Source organism: Phoenix dactylifera, unplaced genomic scaffold, assembly GCF_009389715.1.
Source record: "Phoenix dactylifera cultivar Barhee BC4 unplaced genomic scaffold, palm_55x_up_171113_PBpolish2nd_filt_p 000408F, whole genome shotgun sequence".
NCBI lineage: Eukaryota > Viridiplantae > Streptophyta > Magnoliopsida > Arecales > Arecaceae > Phoenix > Phoenix dactylifera.
Window position 1 is genome coordinate 176,077 of NW_024067849.1, and position 8,621 is coordinate 184,697.

Consider the following 8,621-nt stretch of genomic DNA (forward strand, 5'->3'; position numbering starts at 1 on the left):
ATCCCATGCCTTAGGGGTAACAATCCCCTCTTAGAGTTTTCCATGCTGAACCTCTTCAGCACTCCTCTATGTATATTTTCTGTGATAGGCCAAGCATCCTCTTAGATCTATCTCTATAGACCTTAATCCCCAAAATATAAGATGCTTCACCAAGATCTTTCATAGAGAACTTCTTAGACAGCCATAACTTGACCGATGTGAGCATGGGAATATCATTCCCAATTAGGAGTATGTCATCCACGTACAATACGAGGAATACTGTAGCCCTCCCACTGACCTTTTTGTACACACATGGTTCCTCTTCGTTCTTGATGAAATCAAACGATTTGATCACATCATCGAAATGAGTGTTCCAACTCCGAGATGCTTGCTTTAGTCCATAAATGGATCTTTGCAGCTTGCAGACCTTGTGATCACCATCACTGAAAGTGAAACCCTGAGGCTGTTCCATATAGATATTTTTCTCAAGATATCCATTAAGAAAAGCAGTTTTCACATCCATCTGCCATAAATCATAATTATGATAGGCTGCAATGGCAAGCAATGTTCGAATGGACTTCAGCATGGCTACCGGTGAAAAGGTATCTTGATAGTCAATGCCTTCGCGCTGACTATAACCTTTTGCCACCAACCTTGCCTTATAGGTCTCTACCTTGCCATCCGAACCCATTTTTCTTTTGTAGATCCATTTACACCCAATACATACTATACCTTCAGGCGGATCTACTAAGGTCCATACTTGGTTGGAATGCATGGAGTCTATTTTTGACTTCATCGCATCAATCCATTTTTCGGAGTCGATGTCTAACATCGCTTCGTTATAGGTCTTGGGATCATTACTATGATCTCTTTCTTCCATGAGAAACTCTTCCTCTATTTCCTCTGTAAGTATACCTAAGTATCTTTCAGGAGGATGGAAGATCCTACTGGATCTACGAAGTGGATGAGGTTCTTCATGTATTGGCTCAATGTGAATAGGTTCACTAGGCTCAATTGCTCGTTGCTCTTCAGAGACTTTCTCTTCGAGCTCAGTTTTTCTTCCACTGTCTCTATCAAGGATAAATTGTTTTTCCAAGAAGATGGCATGTCGGCTCACAAACACTTTGTGATCTTCTGGGATGTAAAAATTGTATCCTAACGACTCTTTAGGATATCCAATAAAACGAGTACCAATTGTTCTAGACTCTAACTTGTCCGCCTGTTATCGCTCGACTTGGGCTGGACATCCACAAATCTTGAGATAACCCAGACTTGGTTTCTTACCATGCCATATCTCATACGGTGTGATAGGAACGAACTTTAGAGGAAACTCTGTTCAATATATAGATAGCTGTAAGTAGGGCATCTTCCCACAAGAAAAAAGGAAAGTCAGTGAAGCTCATCATGGACCTGACCATATCCAATAGGGTCTGATTCCTCCTTTCTGACACTCCGTTGAGTTGAGGTGTTCCAGGAGGTGTCCATTATGAAACTATACCATTTTGTTTGAGATAATCTCGAAACTCTCCACTAAGGTATTCTCCTCCTCGATCTGATTGAAGAACCTTAATGAGTTTCCCTGTTTGTTTTTCTACTTCAAATCTGAATTCTTTAAATCTTTCAAATGCCTCAGATTTATGTCTCATAAGATAGACATAACCATACCGTGAGAAATCATCAGTAGAAATAATAAAGTAGAAAAATTGATCCCTAGCCTGCACATCGAATGGGCCACACATATCAGTGTGTACTAGGGCAAGTATTTCAGTGGACCTTTCCCCGTATCTTACAAAGGATAATCGGATATGACTCAGAAGTCAATGAACTCAAAAGTCCATGTTTCTCCAATTTGTTAATTCTGTCTTCTCCTATATGACCAAGTTTGAGGTGCCATAAATACTTTTGATTTATCTCATCTCTAGATCTTTTTGATCCTATGGTACTCACTGTATGCTCAGATACATTCATAGATACATCCATATGTAAGTGAGAGACCGTCAATCATAAAACCACGTCTAAACAGTTTATTTCGCAAATAAATAGAAACGTAGTATTTATTGAAATTGAATTCATAATGTTCCTGTGCTAGACAAGATACAGAAATCAGATTTCTGCTAGCACTAGGTACAAAATAACAATCTCTAAGTATCAAACTAAATTCTGACGGTAAATGTAAAGGGAATGTGCCCACAGCAACAACTGCAACTCTTGCTCCATTGCCAACCCTTAGGGTTACCGCACCTTCCGTAAACCTTCTACTTTTCTTTAGACCCTGCATGGTAGTGCACAAGTGAACACTAGAACCAGAGTCTATAATCCAACTGGAAATAGAAGAAACCGTTAGATTAGTTTCAATAATGAGCATATTAGACATACCTTCAGAAGGCGTGTCATCCTTCTTGCTCTTTATGTTTTCCATGTAGATAGGACAGTTTCTCTTTCAATGGCCATCTTCATTGCAATGGAAACATTTTTCTTTGGTTTCGACCTTCTTTTTAGGAACTTCCTTCTTCGGCTTTTTTTCGGTCATCTGCTTCTTTGCAGGCTTCTTTTTTCTTTCCAGTAGACTTTCTCTTGGAAATAGAAGCTAGCTCAGCAGCGAGAACTGTGCCCCTTGAACCTTTCAAGGCTCCCTCAGTTGTCACCAACATATTCCATAATTCAAGTTTGGTGCATTCAATATTATTCATATGGCATTTTACAATAAATTGCCCATATGAAGATGGCAACGGCTGTAGGATCAAATCCGTTTGCAAATCCTTGTGCATGGTCATGCCAAGCTTCTCAAGCTCCTCAAGATCCTTGATCATGGTCAAACCATGTTCATGGACAGACTGTCCATGACGCATCTTGGCTTTGAAGAGCCGCTTGGATACTTCAAACCTTGCTGCACGACTTTGTTCACCATACAACTCTTGTAGGTGATCAAGTATGTCCTTAGCAGTCTTCATGCTCTCATGCTGGTATTGCAATTCGTTGGACATGGATGCCAAAATGTAACACCTAACCTTATTGTCGTCATCCAACCATTTTGCATGCGTCTCATGCTGCTCATTGGTTGTACGGGTTGGTAACACTGGGAGTTCATGGTCAAGAACATAAACTATCTTTTCGCAACTCAAGACAATCTTCAAGTTGCGGAGCCAATCTTTATAGTTTGGTCCGGTCAACCTATTGTTATCTAGAATTCGAACTATCGGGTTGGAAGCCATTGACATATGCAGAGAGTAAAGATTCTAATTAGAAATTTGTATTTGACATTAATTCGTTTTAGAGACTTTTAAAACAAAATTGGATCAAATCCTCCCACTATTTCTCGGATCTCTCACACTCCCCTGGTAAAGATATGGAAACCTGCGACTTAGGGTTTCGAGTGGGGTGCTGCGGTCCCACCAATCCACATTTCACCTCATCTAACAGTTATTGATGATACATAGACGATGAGTGTACAACTCTTGTACAATGCTTTGTAAGCATATTGAGCTAACCTGATCTCCAAGTCATAAGGACCTCACCTAACAGTTATTGGATCCGTTCCTTGGTTAAGTCAGTGATAAGTGCTTAATAATCTATAATTTAGTTATCTTTCCATAGCACTTATCAATATTTTTAAACTGATAAATATATATTTTACCATAAAATTAAATAAACATTGAAATGAATTTAAAATATGGTAAGAGGTAAATAATTCTTTTCTCAAAATAGACTCTAAACTTGTCTCTCTCCTGGTTATAATCTTTCATGAAAACATATAAGGAGGAGATTGTGTTGACCCGATTTGGTAACCTGATGGAGTTGTAATCAAGCTAAGGTTATAATTAAATAGGTTTTGATCCTGATTCGATCGAAAGTTATAATTAATTATGTATGGGGCAAAGGTTTGATTAACCTTTTTTATTAGGTCACGGTCCAGTTTTTAGTCTTGTCTGGTCGAGTTCGATCTGAAGCAGCTTAGCAAGAATTAAATTTAAAAGACATTGGGCTCGAGAACAAGTTAAAGCAACTCAACGATCATGACCCACCGCAAATCCAAAGCCAATTTCCAACCAACTCGTTACCTGCCTTCATATAAAATTCATAATAATAATAATAACTAAATATTCACGATTCACTGTTCATATGAACAGTGTTAAAATAAAAATAAAAAATAAAATGCCGAAAACACTGTTCATATGAATAGTGTTCGTGAAAACACTGTTCATGTGAACAGTGTCAGAGAAAAAATAAATAATACATAATAAATAAATAAATAAATAATAAAAAATAAAAAAATTGGGAATTCACTGTTTATCTTCTCCTTCCCAGCGTTGCAACAGGAGACCTCTTCCCAACAGCCAGCGATACAAATCATCCACGCAGTGCAACCCCAACCCATTCCAAGCTTCATCGCGATGAAGCCATCAACAGCCCGCACGCGGTGAACGTCCCAGCAGCCGGTAATCCAGCAACCTCCCATGCCCGTCCGACTGCAAGCGGGATCCAAGCATCACACCCAGCCACCCACCGTCCACGGCTCCCTCCCGACGATCCCGCAATCAAATCCGCCGGCGACCAGTCCTCCATGATTCCAGTCGGCCGCAATCAGCCGCGTGCCCACCGTGCCCATGCGGTCGACTCTTCCCAGCAGCGGAGATCCAGCCCCTTTGCCATCACAGCCCGCGTCTTCTCCTCCCAGATCAACAATCCACTCCTAGCAGTCGAAATCCCAGCATCTCCGCCTCTTCCTCCGCCCGTGACGCAGCCCGCAGCCGAGATCCAGCTCCGCCATCAACCGCGTGCGTTCCGAGCCGCATCAAGAGCCCAGCTCCTCTCCGTGATCCCAGCCTCCTCCGCGTCCGGGCATCCGGTGATCTCACATCCGCATCTCCAGCACGCTTTCAGTGGACCATCAAGGGGGAGAATGGGTAGAAAGAGGGTGGCCATCGGCTTGGAAGGGGAGAGCTGGGTTGTGAAAGAAACAGGGGAACCCCTGTTTCGGTGAAGAGAAGAAGAGAGGTTCGGTTGGGAGAAAAAGAAAAGAAAAGAAAAGAGGGGGGAAAGAGAATAGTTTGTGATATTTTTGGAAGAATGGGAGGTGAAGGTTTTCATTTGAAGATGGAAGGACATCCGGCCACCATGCGCGGCTGAACACCTAGTCTAGGGCTGGATGAAGCCCTAGCAATGTATCAGGACATTGTAGTTCTTACTCTTTTAATTTTTTGGAGCTTGTTTAAATTCTTATTATCAATGAAAAATCCTTTTACGATGTTTAAACTTTGAGCATGCTATTTATTATTCATGTCTGCTAAAGTAGTCTAAGATGATCCATGCCCAGGAAGTCGAGGTGTGCTGCACTCTAGGTTAGCATAATTAGGTAGACCCTTTTTGCTATGCCTGAGATGGATCTTCCTAAAACTCTTTATGCTTTTATTTCAAAAAGGCTTGTAGCCAAATTGCATGCCTCTCCAAAAGACAAAAATTAAGAACACAGTCCCTGATGCAATGCTATGTGGTAGATTCCAAACCCTAGATCTATCTACTCTGATAAATTTCAATTCGCACTCATAGTTTAATTTAGTTAAATCGAGTTAGCAAATCCTTCCTCTTTATTTATTTTTTTTAAAAAAAAGAAAAATAACTTATTCTTCAATCCCTGTGGACCGACACCCGTAATCACTATCCTACAGGATACGTGCCATTGCGTGGTTTATTTTTGAAATTGAAATAACCAAGCAATTTTTGGCGCCGTTGCCGGGAATTGCTAGCATAGTTATTTTTCCTATCATTAAAAAAAATTAATTAATTAAAAAAAATTTAAATATATATATATATGTCTAAAATAAAATAAAAAAATTATTTTCTATTATTGTTACTTTTCTTATCTCTTTTTTCTCTTCTACTAATTTTTTTAAATTTTCTTTTGATCTTATTTGATCAGGAATCGAAGGAAAAATCTGGGATGATCAAAAAGGGAACTGCTGGAAAAGGAATGTTGTAGAGGTTTGCCTAAAAAAAATTAAATTGCTGGGAAAATTTCTTTTGGTAACCTCTAAACCTTTCTTATTTAAATTAATTATTAGCTTGAAATTTTGTGGTGATTGTTTGATTTTAATTTCAGCAAAAGTGTGAATGCATGCCTGATATACATACACCAATTAATCTGCACTTAGTAAGGGCAATCACCCCAACAAGATAAGAGCCGGATTTCATCACCGGACTCTTGCCCAATTTAGGTGAACTCAATCTCACATAGTGTCACTTTAATTAAAATCAATTAGACATTGGCCCCTAGGGACATTCGAGCTCAATAGAACGAAGATCACCGAAAGTTGCACCAATTTCGCTCTGTGGCTTAGTTGATGTTTAGGCAAGCTTTGTCCCTATAAGGGAGACAGTTCATCTGTTCGAGGCAAGTGGGTTTTAAGTAGGACCTTTGCGAACGCATCGTGACCCCTCCACTTACCTGGGAGCTTACCTGGTCAACTCGGTTCATTAGACCAGATGGAGGCTTAGGTGCCCTCTTCAAACCAGTTAGGAGCTGTCTAGTGATTTTAGGACAAAGACTAGGATTGATATGCTTTTCTCTTTTATTGCATGCTTGATTGATCGAGTACTAGTGTATGCAAGGTAGTCGTTCTAGAGTACGAAACCTATTACCTTTTGACCCTGAAATAGAACGAACCCTTAGGAACATTCGAGCTAAGATCAAAACATTAGGATCATCCTCACCTCCTGAGATGGCTGAAGAACAATCCAAACTCCTGAGGGAGTACTTTACTCCCACCATTTACACTTCCCCATCTTGCATTCGATTACCTGAAGTAGCAGCGGTACAATATGAAATAAAGTCTAGTGTGATCCAAATGCTCCCATCTTTTTATGGGCTCACTAACGAAGACCCATATAAACACTTAGATGAATTTCTTGAGATTTGCACCACTGTCAAGATTCAGAACTTCACTGATGATGCTCTGAAACTTAGATTATTTTCCTTCTCCCTTAAAGATAGAGCCAAACAATGGCTGAATTCTTTAGAAGCTAACTCGATTCGTTCTTGGGATCAAATGCAACAAGAATTTCTTAAAAAATAATTTTCTATAGGAAGAACGAACCAGTTTAGACGTGCCATTACAAGCTTCTCCCAAACCGAGGGAGAAGAATTTTATGAAACTTGGGAGAGATTTCAGGACCTAATCCGTAAATGCCCTCATCATCAAATACCTAAGTGGCAGCTAGTAAAATGTTTTTATGACGGTTTGACTGAACGAAACCGTCAAATGATCGATGCTGCATGCGGGGGGACTTTCATGCTTCGAAATGAGCATGAAGCATAGCAACTATTTGAAAATCTTAATGAAAACTCCCTCCACCATGCTTCATGTTCTCGTCAAGCACCCCCGAATTTTCAAAGAAAAGGGGCCATTTGTGAAATAAGTCATTCTATGGACCTGTCTAGCAAGGTAGATGCATTGTCCCATAAGATTGACCAACTGATAATAGGAGGACATGTCGTTAGCTCTTCCCAAGCACAAGTGTGTGCTATCTGTTCTAGCCCATCGCATCCTATTCATGAGTGCCCCTCAGCACCCCAATTTTCCGAACTCGTGCAAGAACACATCAATGCTACCCAAACACAGCCCAGACCGGGTAATGACCCATTTTTCAATGCATATAACCCGGGTTGGCGGAATCATCCAAATTTTTCTTGGAGGCAGCAAGCTTCTAATACCTCCCAACCCTTCTCCCAAAATTTTCAAAACCCTCAGAATTTTCATCTCTACCGTCCCTCAACTCAATTTCAGCATCCTCCTCCTCCAACCCAAAGAAATACAGCCTTTAAGAAGAAGGTGTTGACTGCCCTTCAAGGTTTGGAGGCAAACACACAACTATTGCACTCTCACACGCAATCAATTGCTAAGCTAGAATCCCAAATGGGTCAACTAGCTAATGCATTAAACAAGTGAGAGGAAGGTAAGCTTCCAAGTCAACCAATGAGTAATCCTAGGGAACAATACGTGGCTCAAGAAACTCGACTAAATCATGAGCAAGCCAATGCTTTGACTACCCTAAGGAGTGGACGTATAATAGATAATAAGGTTGGAGAGGGTAACAATAAGGAAGGTGAAGAAGAAGAGAAGAATGTATCACATGAAAACCCAAAACCTTCTTCAGCTAGTCCACCATCTGCCACAACCCACATTCCAAAGGCTCCATTCCCTGAAGCACTTAATGCACCCTCTCCCTTTGGCAAGAAGGAAACTTCATTAGAAGAGATGATGGAGGTCTTCAAACAAGTTAAAATCAACCTCCCACTCCTTGATGCCATCAAACAAGTTCCCTCCTATGCCAAATTTCTCAAAGACCTTTGCACCCAAAAGCGGAAATCTAGGACACATGTGCCTAAAAAGGTTCTCCTAACTGAGCAGGTAAGTTCCATTCTCCAACACAACACCCCTCCAAAATTCAAAGACCCTGGTGCTCCCACTATTTCTTGTGTCATAGGAAATAACTCCATCGACTGAGCACTTTTAGATCTAGGGGCAAGTGTGAATCTTCTACCCTATTCAGTCTATGAAAAATTTGGGTTAGGTGAATTAAAACCTACCTCGGTGTCCTTACAATTGGCTGATCGATCTGTGAAGATACCACGGGGGATGATTGAA

General features: G+C 40.6%; 1 non-coding gene across 1 annotated transcript; it reads right to left on the reverse strand.

Annotated features, from left to right (window-relative positions):
* Positions 1 to 7,071: 7,071 nt before the first annotated feature.
* LOC120105970 lies at positions 7,072 to 7,177 on the reverse strand. Its single transcript, XR_005508214.1, has one exon. It is a non-coding gene; the product is annotated as a small nucleolar RNA R71 (small nucleolar RNA).
* Positions 7,178 to 8,621: the final 1,444 nt, after the last annotated feature.